Here is a 21,368-nt window from a genome sequence, read left to right as displayed (position 1 = left end):
AGCATGAAAGAGTGGACACTGAGGTTACTCAGATTTTGAAGCTCCAAATTGCAGACTGGAGGCCTCCATTAAACCCTGGGGTGCAGGAGGGAGGCTCTGACAGTATAGAGGGGTAAACAAAGAGGTATTTTCTATTCTCTCAGTAATTAACACAAAAGATGTCTGAGACCTCGGGTCCCAAGAAGCCTGTGGGGATTTCTCCCCACCAGCAGTCTTCAGGGGACTCCAGTTGGCTGTCCTTCAATTCTGTGCAACTCTGACCCCAGATCCACACGGGAGTTAGAGCCCACAGGCTGGGGGCTCCGTCCCACAGACTGTCCCCTCATTAGACACAAATTGCAAGTAATAGGTGGTCAACTCTACTTCTCAGGGATGAAAACGTGGGGCTGCTAAGGCCCCTCCTTGGCTTGATTGATTTGAAGGCTGGCTCCCAGGACTTGGAGGCACTCTTGCGTTCTGGTGTAGGATAACGGTGACTGTACAGGAGACAGATGAAGAGATGCTCAGGCAAGACCTGTGAGAAAGCGGGCAGCTCCCCTGCCCTCTCCTGGAGTACCCCCCTCCAGGAGCCTCCGTGTTCAACTCTCTGAAGCTCCGCAGCCTGTCCTCCTGGGCTTTTATGGGGATTTCATCAGACAGGCACAGTTGGTTAAATCATGGGACCCTGGCGATCAACTTCATCTTCAATCTCTCTTTCCTCTCCAAACTGTGAGAAGGTGGGTCTGAAAAGTCCCAGTGTTCTAACCACTCCCAGGTGTGTCCTATGACAGGCCCCCTGCCTTATGAAGTCACCTTCCCCAGCCAGCAGTCAAATTATTAGCATACAGAAAGACGCTTACCGCTTTGGCTATTTTAAGGATTTTAAAAGCTATGGGCCAGGACACTGGGAAGACGACCAATATACATTTCAGAATCCCATAAAGAATTCAAGGTAGCCTTCATAAATTTGAAGTATAAAGATCTATCTGATACTGAGCACTATTGTATGATTTTTCTTTAGAAGAGAATTCCTGGGAGATACTTGCACCAAGTGTCCTGATTATTTAAAAGTAGTGATCAGCATATGTCAGGTGTGTTTGGGGTTTGGTCTTGAGTAAATATCAGTCCGACTCATGGTGGAAAAGAAGCCTAAGTTTTTGGCACAGTCGTTGGAAGTAGTTCATAGTTTGTTTCACATCTGGGGATCCAACCATGGGTGCCACTGGTCAGAAAAGGAACACAGAGAAAATCTGAACAGCACACATCTTTCAGTCAAGTCCGATAGTGTTTCTTACCCTGGGAACTCTTGACATGTCAGGCCTGGGGTTCTCTGAGCTGGGGGGGGGCTCTTCAAGGCAGGATGTGGAGCAGCACCCTGGTTCTATACACCAGATGCCAGTAACTAAGTCCTTCTAGTCCAAGTTTTAAAAACCAGAAAATGTTTTCAGACATTGCTGAGTATCTCTAGGTTGCACAAATGAAAACTTTGCTCTAAAAATGTCTCAAAAAGCCACATGGAATATTAGTAATTTATGGTATATATGTATAGCAGATGGCAGAACCCATACCTTCTATGCAAATTCTATATTAACAAAAGGTCAGTAGCAAATGCATTTATAAAGCAATTTTAAAATTTGTATATGCTTCAAATAGCAATGTGTTTTTCAAATTGATAAGAGTGTTACTGTCCTGCTAATACAATGTTTCATATTCCAATCAATAAGCAGAGCCATTGGCTTACTCTGTTACTATTATTTTTGTTCTAGTTTATATCAAATGGGAGTCTGAGAATAATGGAGCAAGAAACAAAGTAATACTACATAAAATCAAACACATTAAAAGGTAACAGTTGAAGTTTTTTTTTTTTTTTTCAACTTTTATGTATCTAAGATGTTTTCTTTTACCTCACTAGCAGGATACTTTTAAAAAGAAACAATAATATGTACTTTTTCCTTTTTCATACATCTACAAGAGTAGGAATACATCTAATTAAAGACTGAGCAGTGCCCTTCAAAGTTTATGCCCACTTTGAACCTTAGAATAGATCTTATATGAAAATAGGGTCACTGCAGATATAAAAAAGATATCGATCAGGTGAGATCATCCTGGATTTAAGTTGGGTCCTAAATCCAGCTCTTGGTGACACATAGTGACAAAGAAAAAGGATGGTGGGAAGACAGAAACAAAGATGGAAGAGACGTGTCTATAAACCAAGGCAGGCCAAGACACAGCTTTAACTCCAGAAGCCAGGGGAGAGGAACACAATAAATTCTCCCTGGAGTCTGCGTAGGAACTGATCCTGCCTAATTTCTGACTTCTGGCCACTGGATCTGGGAAAGAATAAGTTTCTATTATTTTAAGCAATCCAGTTTGTGGTCATTTGTTAAAACAACATTAGGAAATTGATATAGCATGTGTGGGTACATTGATGTGGCTCAGATTCCAATCATTCCTGAGAAATTGATTCCTTATACCCTTGATCAGTGTAGTATAATTTTATTTTGGTTAATCCATCTGTAACCAGAGTGTAAGGAAGCATTCTGCACAGCAAAGGGATAAAATATTATTTAAGCCTTAACAAATATGGAAATACTGTCTAAGCAGGTAGGATGTCCTGGTTATGATTGGAGATTGTGCTGTCAGTTCCAACTACCATTGGAGCACACACGTCTGTATTGCAGGTGCAATAAGGAAAGCAGTGCTGGGAGATTTCCAGGGATTTCCTCACCAAGCCCTGTGTGGTGTGCTCTAGTCCAGAAATGCAGTAGGTGTTCAGGGAAGTCCAATCCAGTGTGTTTTAGTCCCTTGGGAACTTGGTCTCAAGGGAAGAATGAAGAGCATTTAAAATCATGTAATTATGAGAGCCAGAAGACTGAGCAAACCAAACTACCCAGTGTCTAATGGAGACGACCCCAAAACAAAGAAGGAAAGACTGTAAGGAACTGAGAAGAGTTAGACTTAGAGGCAATGAAGAGGCAGCAGCCTCTTACGGGCTTTTGGAACTCATGGGGCTTGGTGTTGAGGGAGAGCTGGATTCAGATGTCTTTCTGTCTCTTCTTCACTGGAAGCACGTGGTGGGGCATCATCCTTTAGAGGGTTTGGTTTGGTTTGGTGCATGATGGGCACCCACCTTGGAAGTGGTGAGGGGGTCAGTGGTGTATCCTCCCATAGCATGCCCCATTGTGCAAGTGAGGGCAGCACATGAAGAAAAGCAACTGTGGTGAAATTCCACAGCAAACTGTCTCAAAACCCACGTGGAAAGGCACAGGTGTGTTGCTGTAGAAATGGCAGGTTAACTTGGAACAGAAAGAACACTTATGAAAACCTCAGGCCAACTGTTTGTCTTTTGAGGGACTCAGTTTTGATGAAGAGAATTGAGAGAAAATGTCACAAATTTTTAATTTATAAACTAACTTTTCCTTCTAAAATGTTTTCAGTTAGAAAATGAAATTTAATGCTTATCCTTATAACAGCTAGCAATAAAGACAAGTCAAAATAATGAAATTTGCAATGATAATTTATTATGTTAGTCTGACATTCAGATTGGAAAAAAAACTTCTAAAAGAATTAAAGTATTTTGTTATTCCTTATTGATATTGAAGAGAACTCAGCTATAAAGCAGAATCATTTTAACTTCTTTGAGGTATATATATATATATATATATATATATATATATATATATATAATTTTGAAAGCTAAAATTTCAGTGAACCTAAAGGAAACCTGGTCAACATTTAATACCTGACATCTAGAGTAAAAATACCAGTATATTGGGTGAAATTTAATTGTATCCTCTCTTTTGTGTATAAAATGTACATCAAAATCTGTACTATCTTGTAAAAAAGATCAAGCAATGTCAATGTTGTAGTGATAAAAAAAAAGTTTTCTTAAAAGAAGCTTCATATATCTTTGCTTATTTTTAGTGCAGAGTGTGGTGAGCAACCTTCTGGATACTAAGATTTGTCTAGGAAACTAAATTGCTGTTAGACTTCATGACAGCATCATTGAAACCCTCCTTTCCTCTCAGATCCTCATTAAAAAAAAATGTTGTCTTAACTACTTATTATTTTTTTGGAAACACTCTCGATTTCTTTTCCTTTTGTTCTGTTAGTTGACAGGACCTCCTCCAGGTAAAAGAAATGTTTTTAATAAAATATACTCCCTCACACAGGGTGGAGTAAAAGGTAGCTGAGCAAGAATAAAGGTGTTATTGTCGGCTCCTCCGAGACGCACACAGTGTTCACTTTCATCTGTTGGATCGTCCCCGGAATTGCTGATTGCTGCTCTTTTCTCTCCAAGGCACTCCAGAGAAGCTTAATATATTTATATGTGTACATATGCAGAATATACGACCCGTATTAGGCATGTTCATTTGCTTTCTTTTTTACCTCTGTCTGTTGCTGCCTTTCTTCTCACTGTGAGCTGAAAAATGGTAGCAATTTGCTGGAGCCCTTCCTGAAGTTCTCTACCCTGCATCTTGAGTTTGGTAATTGCTGTGATATTTCATGCATGCCAGCTGCAATGAGTGAGAACTGCTAGTGGGCTACAGTGAGGGTGCCGGGGTGCTGATGTGTCACGGCAGCAACCCATAAATATGTGTGTCCCATTTCTCCTCGGACACAGAGGAACGACTCCAGTGGTCATGCAGAGATGTGCAGGTCTCTTCACGTGATCCCCTATTTCCCCTGGGACCTGAGACATTATTGCTTATTGTTTAAATTGCTCCTGGAGACAAAGTGAGCATGTTGGGTAATGGCCCTTCTTCCCCTCTGCTGCTCTGCCCAGAAATCCACTGTGTGTAAAGGTACCTTGGCTCTCATAAAAATCAAGCATCTAAATGAGCCATCGAAGTTAAGATATTAAGCTTGGTCCCCCTTTTGACACTATAGTTAAGCCCCGTAGTTCTTCAAGTAACATCTGAATTGGTGGTTAGATCCGACGCCCATGGTTTTTCTCATGGTTCGTCCAGACTCCACAGTGCTCCTCATGCTTACCCAGATTCATGGCCACCACAGCCCTCTGCTTACGTGGAGTCACCGAGGTGGGCTTGTTTTCTCCTAACCTCCAGAGGGGTGACTCCCTTCACTGTTTATTTCGTACATTGACAATGTCTCTAAATTGCATTTTACTCTACAGGTCAATCACTGCCTGCTGTCACACATCTACAGAGCTGTGCCATGTCCACTGGGAGCAGAGGAGAAAGGGGAGTGTAATGGGCATCTGTCAGCCACCATGCTGTCATCCCCGAATCTCCTCTCCTACCCCTGACATCTTGCTCTATTTCACGTCTCTAGGACTCAAGGAAGTTCTGGATGCATGCATCCACTATTTTATGTTGCATGTAATTTGGTCAAATTCTAATGAACTGGCAGGAATGAGAACTTGGAAGGCCTGTGTTCACCTACACTCTCTCCATTTGTGCTAGTTGGACGTGACCTAGCTTCGTTTGTTGCATCATTAGCAAGCAACTTGTTGGACAAGGAGGATAAAGCAAGCATGGATACTGCTTTCATGGAGCTCAGAGTGTGAGAGGAAAGTAGCCACATGAGCTGGGCAAACACCTAGTTCCTGGGTTGCACTGGGCTTCAGGGAAGAGAAGTCTGCCCCCTGCCACAATTCTCTCCCGTGTTTCTTTCCAGGTTTCTCATTCGCAAAGTGGACACGCCTCTTAGCAAAACCCCGGACTAACAGAACTTAACAAAATGAGAGCATTTATCTCTGCTCCAAATGTGTGGGGGCCCCACCTGGGAGCTTGAGGTGTGGTCATCAGCATATCAAACAGCTTTCATATGTGCTAGTGCTGAGGAGAGCTGGCCCATCATTGCACTCCCAACTCCACTAAGAGGAGATCTAAGAGAAATCATGAGTAAAGTGCATCTTTATGACATTAAAATTTGTACCTGGTGCGATGGCACATGCCTTTAATCTCAGCAGCTCTGGAGACTGAGACAGGGGGATTGTGAGTTCAAAGCCAGCCTCAGCAAAAGCAAGGCGTTAAGCAACTCAGTGAGACCCTGTCTGTAAATAAAATACAAAATAGGGCTGGAGATGTGGTTCAGTGGTTGAATGCCCCTGAGTTCAATTCCCAGTACTCCTCCTCCACAAGTTTGTATATTAGCATATGCTTTATATTCTTAGATATTTATAATGTACAGCATATAATCTCATTTATTAAGGTTAACTCTTTAAATTGGTTTAAACAAGGTTTTATTCACATTGGGCTTTTATAATCCTATTTTCTATGTTTGTTTTTAAGTTTTGTCTCATGGTTGGAGCCCTGCTTTGATGTGAACTTTTCTACCTACCCTCACATGTCTTTGTGTCTAGTTAGCAAAGTGGGGGAAACTCGAAACAAAGCTGAAAGACCACGTAAGTTCCAATGGGACACATTTCTGAGTGTAGGCTACGTTGAGTGATTTCCATGTATAGTGGAGCACATGGGCTTGGATGGAACTAGTTTGGTTTCAAGCTTGCTCTGTCACTCCTTGGCTGTGTGGTCTGAGTGGCTTACTAACCCCTCTGATTTTCATTTTCTTTGTCTCTGAGGAAGGATGGCAAGACTACTTTGCAGATCTATTGTGAGGGTTAAATTGGACATTATATGCAAAGTGCATGAGTGTGGTAGGAACACAAGGGGTGGCATAGAAGGGCAGGCCTTCCATCTTGACACCCACCATGGTGGCCCTGGTGTCACTCAGCATCATATCCTTTGTGTTTCTGTGTAGGCTGCCCCATCTGCCACGGCCCGACTTGTACTAAACTCACCTTCCCTTCTGCACATTTATTGGGGGCTCTGTGGATGCTTAATGATTCCAGACACTCACCCAGCATCTGCCACACAGTAGGCCAAGAAAAAGATTGAAAGTCATGAATAAATCATTGACAAACAAACAACAAACATAGCAGTAGAAAACAGAGGCATTCGATAAGCAGCAGCTGTTATTTTTGCAGATAGGCTGAGGACACGTCTCCTACACTTTGGCCCAGGCTGCAGCGCAGGTGTTGCTTATGGGTTTGGAGTTAGAGAAGCTGCAAAGTACCTGGAAAGGGGAGCCCGCTGGCCCAGACGTAGGCCACATTCTGAATCCTTCTGAGGTCCAAGTCTATCAAATGTGCTTGATACAAACGCACATTTCTCTCAAGAAATATGCTTTCTCCTTGAATGGCATCTCTTGTAGATTTACATAATCCTGTACCACAGGTTTTGTGTCTTGTAAAGTTAAATATGTTGGTCTTTTCTTCGTGGCTCCCTTTTCCTAAATTTATAAGACCTCCCTCGCCACAGTTTTTATAGATTTTCTAAAGTTTTCTTGGCAATAGCCTCCAGCTAACTCTTGGCTTTCCTTGCCTTCTGCTGACTCCTGAGAGCCAAGCAGAGCACACAGAAGCCCCTCCATTTCCTCCCAGCTACACAGTCCCTTAGATACTCTAAGGTTGGCCCATTGATGCGTCTGTACTCTGCTTCCAGAATGATGCAGATATTTTTTCCCTTTTATTTTTCTCTGTCTCCCGTTACGACCATGGGATTTGGGGAAAGCACTGAGCTTGCCATACTGAGATTGCCATCTGGTAAACAGAGGCTGCGTCTTCAAATGACAGACACTGGAACACGCTGTCAGGGAGAGAGCGGCTGCACATGGGAGATGCCGACTTTGAGTGTCCCAAAGGGAGTAAATAAATTCTCCTCTTTCCTTTTATAGTTTTGGAATGGTTTAATGAGTCTGTGCAAATCTGGACTGGACTCTTCTTTAAAAATAAAACACCAACTTAATAAACAAACACATGGAATTCTGATTAGGGCAGTATTACAGGTTTTCAGTGGGGAAGTATAAGCTTCTATTTAATACTTAAAATAGTAGTTGACTTTTCAAAAACGATGCTAGTTTTGTGTCTGCCTTGGTCTCCACTGAAAGTGGTTAACTGCCTACCAAAACGCTACTGTCATATGCTTTCAATATTAACTGGCTTAACCACTCCACAGCTCATACTCAAGAGGGTTTATAGCCTAAGCTAAGCAATTTCTGCTTTTACTTTAATTGCAAATCGGATTATGTCATACCCTGCTTCACCCTTTAATGGCTTCCTACTGCTCTCCGGCTAGAGTACAAACACCAGAGCATGGCCAAGAGCCTTTAGGAGGTGCTTCCTGCTCATGTCTCGGGCTCTCCGAGCTCCAACCCACTGGCTTCCTCTCATTTCTGAACTCCGGCCTGCCTGCCCATACTTGGGAACTTCAGGTGACCGTCCCCTTTGTGTTCTTCAAGTATCCCTCTCAGGGACGTTTGCCTGGGAGCTCCTCCAAGGAGACCCCGCACAATGCCGCCAGCCTAGGTCAGATTGCTCGTCACAGCTGGTTACATGTCATCCTCTTTATCTGAAGCATGTATTAAAAGCTGAATAAACCACGATTGGAAAGTCAGCCTAACAGCTTCATGAGAGCACAAAGCATTCAATAGAAAAGATGCATAGCAGGCAGTGGAAATTCACTCAATTTTGTTTTGAATGAGAGTGATCTAGGAACAGAAGTGAGGAGATGGGCTCTCTGTAAGCCCCCTAGTGTGTGGCACACAGAACACAGAAGTTACATGCAGCCAGGCCTCCCTGTGGCCCAGCAGCTACCAGGAATCCTCTTGTCTCTATCCCAAAGCCTTCTTTCCTATCCCAGAACACTGCTTCATGGCATCCCATGGTCCCGTGTGCAAAAATACAAATGAACAATACACACTTGGTATTTTTACCCCAACGTCTATGCATCTGTTTTCTTCATGGGTACCTTTTCATTTCAGTCTGAGTTACATATTTACATGGTTTATTTTTTAATCTTCTTTAAGATGCCTCCCAACTCTCTGGTCATCATGTCTGGAAAAGACTCTTCATGGGGCTCCTCCTGCCTGTGTCCTGTAACACTGTGGCAGAGCCATGTGACTTTCTGTGTAAATGTGAAGAGGTCACATGGCAAGCACAAAAACGCTCAAACGTCAAGTCTGCTACCAATGACTGTGCTCCATGAAGAGCTGGCTCTGACCTGGATCAGCTCTAACAAATAAGGAGCAGTCTTCATGCACATCTCTGTGGTTCTTGTAGTAATACAAGAAGTGTCGTGTTTCCCACTTTTCCTTTTCATTCTCTCTCACTCTCTGTTTTTAGTAGGACGCCAGGGACACCGTAGTGAACATTTGGTGGTGTGCAAGAATCTGCGCAAGAGCAACTGTTAACTTTTTACTAATTTTGAAAGCATATCAACACCAAGTTGACCCTGTGGAGTCTGCCATTGGGAGAACATGCCACCAAGAAACCAGGCAAGTGCTGCAAATCCATGCTCCCCTGCACCGCCTGTGAGCAGCTGTGACCAGGCTGCACCAGCTTCCTCCTGGTGATGTACAAAGCTTCCCTCTGGGGTGGAGTGATGAGCTTCCACACTTGACCTCAGAGGCCACAGCACAGTCTCTGCCCAGATGCGTACTATTCCAGTGAGTTTTCATCTCTAAGGTGTCTTTCAATTCCAGATCACATGAAACCTAAATTATTTCTTGACTCTGTATCTTCAATACCCTGAGGGATCACACCAAGCCTGATCCTTCCTAAAAGAGAGTAAAGAACTGGAGGAAAGCTTTACAAGGGAACAATAGAATATATAACACATGTTGTTAAGAAAAAAAAATCTACCTACAAATCTATGTGTTTATAAATTTCTTTTGAAATAATCCAAATCTGTGGGCTCTATTTCAACTTTGTAGTTTGCTTGAGCACAAATGAGTTTGGCCTCAGCTCAGTTGGTGGCCCCGTGGATCATTTTTCCAATGGTTTGGTGATTTCCATTGTCTTTTCCCTCTGTAATTAAATAAGTAAAAAACATTCCAATTAAATGCTGGTGAACAGATTCATATACATTAGCTCTGGACACCACAATAATTAAGACACCAGCTGTCTCTGTTTAAATAGTATGCAGTTTGTACACAGAAAACCCTGGAATTATCTGTTCTTCTTTGAACAAAGAGAGTGGATTAGACACATTCCTGCCAAAACTAAACACCAATGTCCAAAATGAACAAAACGTTTTGGTAAATGTGAACCGTCCTGTGTCCAGGTCAACTTGAACTCCTACCCATTCCACACTGCAAGGTGGGAGAAGGCAGTCTGGCTCATGTTGGAGTCTCTCACATCCAGGACCTGGGAGAAGTGGCAGGAACTACCAGAGGAACAGAACTGCTAGGAAAAAGGCTCCCACATCTCATCATTTTTCTAACCTGGGGGCATGAGCCAATGCTCAAATGAAAATGTAGGTATATTTAACATCAGGCAAAGTTTTCCACATAAAAGGAAATGTACAGGACCATTTTCATGTTCTTAACCACAGACACAAATAGGCACACAGGCACAGGCACATTTCATACAAACTCTGGGACCTGGAAAAAGAGTTTCCTAGGTCCAGTGCTTTCTTATGCACAAGATTCTGGGCCGAATTCTGCAGCATCGCAAGGGTTAGAAGGTTTAGAAGAGACTCCAAGAAACATGTGACCTCGAGAGATCTTTGATTCTGTTCTCCACCTCCAAACTCCCCGATGCTCCACCTCTAATCAGAACAAGATTCCCTTTTGTCCCACAATCTTCCCATTACGAGCTAACCAATTAAAAGTGAAAAATTGTGCTTCCACTGTGAAAAGGTTCCAGCTTCTAAAGAAGATGAACTGGAACGAAAGGGCTCCCTTTGTTCATTTTCCCATTCTCCAGGAAAGCTACCTTTAAGGGCTGCAAGAATACAGCGTGCAATTATTCTAAAAGGATATGCTTTGAGATTTTTAATTCATTTTAATCTTCCTTGTATTATGAAAGCTATACTTCTTTTTAAGGCTTTCAGACAACCAGCTTAATTTTCATATTGATTCATTCAGGGACAAAACAAAACTTTGTATAAACTGAATGTAAAATGACTCTTTTGTGGTGAAGAATCTGTGCTTGCATTTAATTATAATGCATAGAAGTGTTCATTCCTAATTAAACATTTAAATGAAGAGGGAGTATAAATAGAAATTTTAAAAAGAGAGTGAGCAGGACACAGTTCATCCCTCCCAAGATGAAGGTCCTCATCAGCTCTTATTTTTCACATACCAAAAGCTGATGTGATTGTGTGGGGTTTTGAAAGTGTGTCTGCACATTTTAAAGGGGAAATTTTTCAGTGCATATGATGATTACTAAATTAGCGGTATTCTTCACTTGCACAGACTTATCAAGGAGGGGTCTTAAAGTGCTTTATTATCTAATTAAACCTCACACCATGATGCAATTTTATTAATACATAAAATGTGATACCATACAGTTGAGGATCTGGCTTTATTGTCTACGTTGGAAAAGGGGGTGAGAATATAAACCTGAGTTTGGAAATAGACTTCAGCCGCACTGCTGCCATCCCAGGGAACACTTATTTCTGTTTATCAGAAAATTCTGGCAAAACATGCAACTCTCCTTATATAGATACATTCAGGTTTTACACTTACAAAATAAAGTGAAAAATAGCCTCCTTATCTGATTGAGTCATTTGTTGATGATGTGCTGTAAGACCTTATTTGTTCTTGTTTTTCTCTTCTCTTTGTCCTACTTTGAGGCCCAGTCACACCATCTTGAGCTAGAGAAAGTGACCAAAAGACTGATTTTTGCTTTGCTGTAGGAGAGAGGGACGGGCAGACCCTTCTCCGCTTCCCTAGTGCTCAGCTATCCAGTACCTGGAGCTTTGTGGTTCTCGGAGACGTCCCAGCACACTGTCCCCCTTTTCTCCTGGCATGACATGCAGAGGGCATGTCATGTAGACCCTGGCATGACATGCAGAGGGTACTGGGTTGATATTTTCTGAAGAAACAAAAAGCCCTTCCCAGGAGACTCTAGAGGACATAGAAGAAGATGTGACAGTTCCAAGCCGAGGATTACTACTCATGACACCTCACACTACACTCGCCAAAGGATTTTGTAGCAAATCCCCAGCCAAATGGTCTGGTGGAAATACAGGCTGAAGAAACCTGGCCAGGACTGATGGAGAGAGTAGACAGAGTCAGAAAACCTGCACACAGGTATGAACTCACATGAAGATTCAGAGTGTCTACCCGTCATCCCCTGCTGCTGAACTTTCCAATAACAGGCGTGTGTTGGGGTCCGTGAATGTACAAGTCAGCTGGACAACCCTTCTGTCTGGGCCCAGTGAGCTCTGGCATGTTTGAGGGCTGGCTAGACGCAAACTGATGGGAGATCACCAAGGCTGGGGAAGTGGGCTCTTCTCTCTGTGATTCTCATTCTCTAATGAATTGATCTGGAGAGAGAAAGGCAGAAACACATATGGCCTTTTGAGATGGGCAGACTGTCACTCTGCTGCATTCTTTGGCCAAAAGAGCAGGGTCACCCCAGATCGGGGCAGAGAAAGAGCCCAGCTCTTGATAGGAGGTGAAGGGTACAGATGTAAGGGGCATTAATTAGGGACATTGATGCACTCTCTCTCTCTGTACAGCATACGGTGCACTAATTGGCATTTCAAGTGAGCTTGGAGAGTGCTGTGTATCCAGTGGAGGAAAGCAGCTAAACATGTCAGCCTAAACTGATAGAACAGCCTAAACTTAATAGAAAAAGTGGAATATTACCTTTATCAAACTTTAGGCTGAGAAAGCTTTCTTAACAAAGATACAAATATTAGCCTTTAGATTAGAGGAAATCAATAATGTTGCTACATAGACGGTTAAAGCATTTATAAAAATATATGACTGCATTATAAATTTAAAAAAGCAGATTTCAAATTTGATAGAAATACATGCAACTATATCCATAGAATTGATATCTTTAATGGTTAAGTAATGCCTACAAATCAATTTTAAAAACCTAGTACTATAGAAAAAATTTGAGAAATGCAAAGGCGATGTATTGAGAATGAAGTAAAAGTTGCCAATTAAAACATGAAAAAAGAAATGATAATTAAAGCAAGTCTTCACCATTACATTGCTGAAATTTTCATATTGCCAAATATTGAAGGATCAATAGCTATTTTCACACATTAGGGGTAGAAGTGTCTATTGAAGCTATGTTTCACCTACAAGTTTAAACAGAAATAGGAATATTACTTCAGTAATTACTATAATTAAATCTTATTTTTATGTACCCCTTTTTGTCTGTTCTCACAAACATTATTTTATTCCTAGGTGCAAATTTGCAGGTAGAATTGCAAAAGTAAATTAAATTTTTCTCAAAATGGCAATTGTAGTTGTTCTGTTCCGTGCTTGTTCTTGGATACCTTTTTTGCCTTATAAAGGGCTCTTGAATTTTTTTTTTTTATTAGCTACACATGACATTACAATGATCTTGGCAATTCATACATTTGAATCAATTGGGGTATAATTTCTCATTTTTCTGATTGTACAGATTGCAGAATCACATTAGTCATAGAGTCACGCTCTTGAATTTTTTAACGTCACAGTTTTCATCTCCAAAAGTGAAAAACAAAATCCTGCCATCTTTCTCCTCTAAAGGTGGACAGTGAGCAAGTTTGTCGACATTAGTGAAAGCTGGTATCTTCTGAGTCAGGCTGACTCTCAGTCACAGATGGCCGTATAGGTTCAGCCAAAAGTAGGTGTATGAAATTAATACCTATTTCTAATAATACTATTTTTTTCTTGTACAATCTGGTAATTAGTAAGTACTCAATGACCTTGATTCATTGTCTTATTGATTATCTCACTTAATTCTCATTAAAGTAGATTTTCCAGGCTTTCATAGCAGAGAACTGAGACTCAAATTAAAACTTATTCAAGTTTATTCATTTAGAAAAATGGCAGGACCAGTTTCATACCAGAGTCTCCTTTTTCCCATGGTTTGGGCCTGTAGCTGTGCTCAAACTGAATTCATTTTTAAACATGATTTAATTTTTTTTTTGTGGTGCTGGGGATGGAGCCAACGGCCTCATGCAGGTTAGATAAGTGCTAACCCCTGAGCACACCCTTCACCCTCAAACTGAATCCAAACCCTGCTCACAGGCTGCTTTCACGTGCACGTGCACGTGCACCTCGTGGCACTCAGACATGCCCAGGACCATCTTTTATAAAGTGTAATAAAATGTCCATGTTAGCCTTTAAAAATTCAGTGATAAGTTGATTTTCTTCTCTTTTTAACAAAGCCAAGGTAAATTTAAAGAACCGAAAAAGTCTTGGGTACTTTTCAAATTATAAAATGAAAGAAATTATTTTACCCTCATTATGTATATTTCAAGGATTACTTCACCAATGAGTGAAAGAAACCATGTGAAGCAACTTGATCCCTAAATGATCATACATCTGATTCTGACTTCTCATCAACTGAGAAAACATTTTTGCATGTTTCAGGACCAACCAGCAGGCAGCATAAATTTTATTGCTTCTTTGCCAGTTTTCTATGGCAGTGGAGAGTGGTACCTCCAGGCCTGCTTTCTCTGTGTTGGGTGGTTGGTGTCATCCTTTCCTACTCTTCTGGTTTCAGGAGCCTTGGACAAGGAGGGACCCCAGGGAGTAAGGACCTTTCCTCTGAGCAGAAATCATTCCAGGGCTTTCTCCGGCTCACATTCTAAGTAGCAGACAGCTGCAAGCCTTTGTTTTGTTTGTTCATTTGAGATGTTCCTCCTTCCTTGGGGGATGGATGTGGTAAAAACACAAAGGAATTTTCATTTTTATAACCCCGAATAGTGTTAGGTTCACATAATGGTTCTTAAGATACCAGATTAAACTTTGCTTCTTTTGGTGGAAATGTGATTACTTTGAAGGTTCGGTTCTACTACAGTCACTAACAATATAGTTATTTATTTTCCAAAGCTCTGTGTAGTACTTCATAATCATCCAAGCAAATACCCTTTTGGCGACTCCCTGGCTGGGAATGCTCCAGTGTTTGCTCCTGAAGGAGGGGATTTGTTCATCTGCGCCTCCACCTCCGTTTCTAGCTAGTGAAACTCCATGCATTTGCATAAATAACCACTAAAGACATGCAAATGATAAAGGAGGGTTCATTACCATAAACTTCTCAGACACCTTGGAAGGGCTTGGAATGCAGGCGGATCTGGTTTCAAGTACCATCTTACCTTTAACAGACAATTATCTCCAACATTTCTGGAGAGAGAAGGAATGCTACCGTGTTTCTTGGCAACGGTCCTCACATATTAACTAGCTGGATCGTCAAAATAAAATGCATTTGAACGGCTCCTCTCGGCTATTTGTATATTAAATATCTGTCTGCAGCACCCTCCTGTGTTTCGTCGTGCATGCAGGGATCGGGCTGCGAGGAGAACGTTCCCTGAATTACTCCTGCAAAACCAGTGATTGATTATAACAGGACTAGCCTAATCAGAACGACCTCTCTGTAGCACGGCACATTCTGCAAATCACTGGCACACAGATTTCAATTTGCTCACATCATGAAAAAGGAAACTCATGTGGATTTAAAAGGAGGATGTCAGCTGCATGATGGCAGCTCTGACTGATGCAGAACATTCACCCCAGAACGTTGAAAACGAGAAGGCATTCCTCTCTCCCTGCTACGCACACAGGCTCAAGGTGTTTGGCAAACACAGAATTTGCAAAGGGTGAGATCTTGCAGCTGATTAGCATGATAGCATTTCATTCTCGGGCTCTGCCCCTGAGATTGCTCTGCTGGACTGCTCGGGTTTCAGGGTTGGAGGTCTCTGCTTCAGCTAAGCTGCTTCAGGAGATTGGCTCATTTCAGAAAGGACCCTGGAAGTCCTCAGCCCAGCTCTGTGTGCATGAAGATGCAGGGCCTTGTGCCTTCGCCATTGTGTGCACTTCCGCAGGGCTGTCCTCTCTCCTATCAAATTTCCAAGAATCTCTCTCCCCTCCCATCATTTCCAGTGCTTTGCTTCATGTCTGGAGTAGCTTCCTAAAGCTCTGTTGCTGATTTGATTGCTTTCTCATTCCATCTCCTTCCCTCCTCTCCCCACTTCAATCTAGGCAACAGCATCATGGCATCTAGGGAAAAAGAAAAAAAGAGAAAAGACATTTTCATTCTGGTTAAAACAGAAGGTTCATCTCCACATTGTCCTCCATTAAAAAAGAATTTAAAGACACAAATTGAAATGTTCAAAAAGTCAGGGATTGTCAAGTCAGGGAATTAGCTCTGTTTCCAGCAGAAGTCTCATTTAATCAATCGGTGCTGGTATTTCATAAACATCAGCCTTGGTTTTCCCTGGAGCTGTCGGGACTGAGATACTCCACTGGTGTTTATTCATGTACGAAAACATATTAAGGTAGACGCTCAGAGAGGTAATGTCTCTTGTTATCAATCTGGAGTTGAAATCTTATTCCTTAAAGCTCTTGAAAATAGAAAGTGATACTTGATAAAAAAAAAATAATGAAATTATAATAATATCCATTGTTGGACTCAAATAATAGATGCCAATATAGACTTGAGTCTATATAACATTGTATTGAACTTTCCTCACATTATCTCATAAGTCTCTTCAATCTACCTATGATGTCCATATTTTACAAACAAAAACTGAGACCAAAGCCACACAGCCTGAGTTGTAAGGGCTGGAGCTGGTGTTTGATTCCTGATCATCTTTGATGGGACTGTATTACCTGGTAGTTGCAAAAACAAAATAGCAGAAGACAGGATTGTGCACCTAGAATACTATCTAGAGACGAAGCCCAGGACCCATAGTCCCGCAGTATGGCTCCAGGGCATTTGAGAAAATAGCAGAATTAGAAAGGGAGGTCACTTCGCCACCCTTCCTCCTCACACCAGGCCTCACCCTCCTCCTCCAAAGAAGCAGGTCGAGGCCCGAATTCTAGAGGTACCCCCTTTATGTGCTTGGAGGAGAGGAACGTCTGTCTCTGGAGACACAGGGACACCAAGAGGACTCTGAACCCCGATCCTTACCAAGTCCCAAGGAGCCTCAGCCAGGAACCTAGTAGGGGGAAGAAAAGAAAACTTCTTTCTAACTCCCATGTCCGTCATTTGTGACTTAAAAATGGGTGCCTGATGATTCAGGAGAAGATGGGATGGTGTAGGAGGAAGGGGGTAGGAATGGTGAGAGGATGTTACCGCTGTTGACCGGTGACGAGTTCTTGCTTCCCCAATATTGAAGAATAACACCAGAGAAGCACGCCGAGGCAAGGTCAGAGTAGAAATTAGAAGTTTATTAAAGGACAGCAGAAAAGACTTCTCCAGGAGGAAGAAGGGGACCCAAGAGGTGGAATCCGTGGAAGGGATGTTGTCTCCCCTTTTTATAGTTCTTTCAGTGATGGAATGTAGGTGGGAAGGACCGAGGGGTGGGACACAGGTGGGCCAAAGAAGTAATCTGGGCAGGAAGGACTTCTGAGTCAGCACCTTTTTGCTGGGGGCTGTTCATTAACCTTTCTTTGAGGTGGACTTTGGCCTAGGGCCTTTTTGGGACTTCATTAACATTCCATGAGTTGTCCTGTGTTTTCCCTGAGTCATTCTCCGCACGGCCTCCATTTTAGATTTCACTCGATATTAGACCCGATTTACCTAACTACACTGACTACCTAACTTTAAATCTGGCTTCAAGGAGAGCACTGTATTCACTAATGGAGCACAGATTTCTCATCCATTGCAAGGTTCACGACCAGCCTCCTGGACCAACAAGAGAAAAGCACCGTTTATTTTGTAAGGCTTCCATAATACAGTATGAAGACACAGAGAAAAGGGGAGAATGGTGTGTCTTTATGGACCGAGGTGCAGAAGTATGAGGTGCAGAATTTTATACGTCAGTGTGTTTCTAATCTGACTGTGCCTTGGAGTCTAATTACACAGACAGAGAGATACTTGGTGAATACACCACATTCCTGTAAGTACTGGGATCCAGTTGAACCCTGTGCATCACAGAGCTGGCTCAGCAACACCCTTGACACAGGAGTCTGGGCAAGCACGCCTCCTCCTCCCTCAGCAGCCAGTTCACACATTATTCTCCAGTAAAACACAGTGGCCAGAGCCAACAAGTGGTCAGGCTTCTTAGGTTGTTTTTTCTTGTGCTACTTTTTGTCTGCACCGTACATCTTCACCAAGTTACGTTAACGTCTTTTCATCCATGAGTTGTCCACTAGTAGGCGGGTTCAGTTAGGAGGACACAGATCATACATATAAACTGCCTTATTCAATGCCTTGATGCAGTTGGTACTCAATACATCTTCTAGCTATTGTCCCTTCACATTCTCTTCTCCATGTCATTTATTGCTGTTGCTTATTTCATTTTGTGAGGGAAACTCATGAAAGGCTTGGGAGTGGGCAGAGGGGATTTCTGTACCCTTGGAGTAGAATCGTGGCCTTTGTGTTGCCCAACGTGGTTCTGTAGGACTTTCTGTCATCATACGGCACGTTGTTCCACCACTGCCCTGTCCAACATGGCAGCCACCAACCCAGGGCTGTTGAGCATTGAAACATGGCTACTTCAACTGAGGAGGTGATGCTTTGCTTTTGTTTCATTTTGATTAACTTTTAATAGCTGTATATGACTGGTGGCAATAGTCCTGAACAATATAGGTCTAGCTCTCTCTTTTTCTGGGAATGGATTTCATAGGAGTTTGAACCTTTATTGCCTTGGCCATTTTATAAGACTTAAGGAGCAGAAGTTAAGATATTAATGCAAATGATTCTTGTCGATAGCAAAGCAGGTGGATTTTGTCTGCTAGAAATGTAACTGGTTTCTATGTGCTGATAAGATGACCCAAATCTGCATTTTACTTTCTGATTTGATATTAATCCATTTGTGCCTATTGGCAAATTCATTTCAGCTTTATTGATAGTTTGTGTCTTCAAATTCTTTTTGAACTCACTTTATCATCTCACTGAGTCCTTCTTTTATTAATGAATGAAATAAAATCATTAGCCCTTCTTTCTGTGTTTGGGTGAAAGTGATGCTCTTACCTGAGGTGATCAAGCACCTCTCCCTCTTATTTCCTGATGCTTCTCTTCACCGCAGCTCAGTGGGGAAATGGGAAGCTTTTGCAATACAACCTGTGTTCACAATTGTTTATATTACTGTGTCTGTTTTTCACTTGGGAGAGAGGGTTTAGGAGATTATATAATGTGGTTATGGCAGGGTTGAGGATTGATACTGGAAAATAAAACAAAATTAAAAAAATAAATCCTCTGTCTGATGCATGAGTTGGTCATTCTCCCCTGTAGAAACCTGTCTATTTTGATTAGAGATGGCAGGCCTTTAACCACAGTGTCACCACTCATTTTGCTGACTTATATTTCATTGCCATAAGAATGAAACAACTTGTGTCTTAGGTCGTTCGTAATATCAGCAGAAAGTTGAGAGCAGTGTGAGATAGCGAGGCGAGGCCCAGGGAGGCCCAGGAAATACTGTTTCATGATGAGAGGGGGAGGTAAATACTTATCACCAGACCCCGTGGGTTCTTTAGACTTCCCAGGAAGGTTGTGTAAATAAATATACATACAGTTTCAATAACTAAAAAGTCACTAACGATTAGAAACAGAAGCATTTCCACAGATTAAGAAAAACTGGAGGTCAGGTATTTCATGAATATTCAAAAGGGGAAAGTTAAAGATGAGGCAAAGGCTTTCTAAATAACTGACATGACATGTACACAACGGAAGTCCCCTGTATGTCACAGGGCACAATGAGCCAACACCCTTATCAGCTGCAGTCTTGTGGATAAGAAATAGTAGCCATCCGTGGGCCTCCAGAGTGTGAAAGTGGGACCTGAGGAGATTTGTCCTCGCTCACCACGTACACTGACACTCCTCAGGGCATCCCAAACACTTGTGAATAGAACCAGGTGCAGTTCATTCAGAGTTAGTTGAAATAGATTTAATACAGCCGGGCGAGGCGGTGCGTGCCTGTAATTCCGGAAGCTTGGGAGGATGAGACAGGAGAATTGTGAGTTCAAAGCCAGACTCAATAATGGTGAGGTGCTAAGCAACTCAGTGAGACCCCGTCTTTAAATAAAATGTAAAATAGGGCTGGGGATGTGGCTCAGTAGTCGAGTGCCCCTGAGTTTAATCCCCAGTACAAAAAAAAATAGATTTAATACACAGCTTCATGAAAGTTCCACTAGAATTCCCATCCCCTGTCACCACGGCCAATGGAATGCTCCACTGTGGCAGACATGATTAAAGCAGATGATGCTGAACATGCAAAGTGGAAGAGCCATGGAAAGATACGATGCATATTAATTTAGTATGTTTTACACAGTTATTGAAATCACTAATAACCTTATGAGAAAGGGAAATGTGTTCTTGAAGGAAGGCTGAGTGAAAAGCAGATCCCTATTTTACTGACATCCTATGGATCCTGTGATTGCTAATGATGTAAAACTGATGTTGTCCCATGGGTTGAAATCAGAAGGAAACATAAAAGTTCATTTCTTGCAACTCTATTGCTTCTCTCTCTCTCTCTCTCTCTCTCTCTCTCTCTCTCTCTCTCTCTCTCTCTTTGTGGTGCTGGGGATTGAACCCAGAACCCAAGGCCTTGTGCATGGGAGGCAAGCTACCAACTGAGCTATACCCCCAGCCCTCAATTGCTTCTCTTTTATTGTTCTTTAAATACTTTTGAACAATACATTATGTGTGAGAAGTAAGGAATGTAAAAAGGATGAGAGAAGAGATCAAAAGGACACACTGAGAACCAGGGAACCAGTGTGAAAAGAAAGCTTCCTGCAGAAGTGAGAGAATAGACAGAAAGCAGTTCCTCCGTGCTTCGAGCAGGTGTCTACTGGCACCTGCCCACTGGGCACTTAGAATCCTGCCCCACCAAGACTCCCTGCCAGCAGGGGTGACAGGAAGCTCTGGCCTCCTGCAGGGGGAGGGAGGTGGCGCTCCTCAGGTAGCCTTTGTTTCAGTGAACTAGATTGTCTGAGCAGAAATGGGCCCTGCTGGCACCCTGAGAGCAGGCAGAGCCACCCAAGGTGATAGGGAGGCTGGAAGGAGCCACCAGGCAGGGGCTTGAGTTCCTCCACATTGAAGAAGTCTCAGTAAAACAGCAGTAAGCCTGTCTGCAGTGGGACAGCAAAGACCTCTGCTGCCAAGTTTCCAAACCAGAACAAAATGGAAGAAGAACATGAGTCAAAGAGATGTGGCGACTGCATTTCTCATTGAAGAGGCAGCAGCCAGAGAGGAACACTTGGAGGATTTTTATGTCTCTGCGAAATGCTACAATGACAGGCTACAAGTGACAGATCCGCTTATGTGAAGGCAACAGTATTTTAGGTCATCCCTGCAGAAAACTGAAAGGAACTGCAAATTATTGACTTGACAATTACACTCTTTTCAATTCTTAAACATGACCCTTATTTTACTGATTTGGACTCCATCTTGGCAGAGCCTTTATGTGCTTGGTTAGTGCAGTGGTTGAAACTCTCATCTGCAACCCTTGCTGTTTTCCTGAAAG

This window comes from Marmota monax, unplaced genomic scaffold (assembly GCF_021218885.2).
Source record: "Marmota monax isolate L192 unplaced genomic scaffold, Marmota_monax_Labrador192_F-V1.1 WCK01_AAM20220418_F8-fsc00026, whole genome shotgun sequence".
NCBI lineage: Eukaryota > Metazoa > Chordata > Mammalia > Rodentia > Sciuridae > Marmota > Marmota monax.
Note: the sequence above shows the minus strand (reverse complement) of the source record.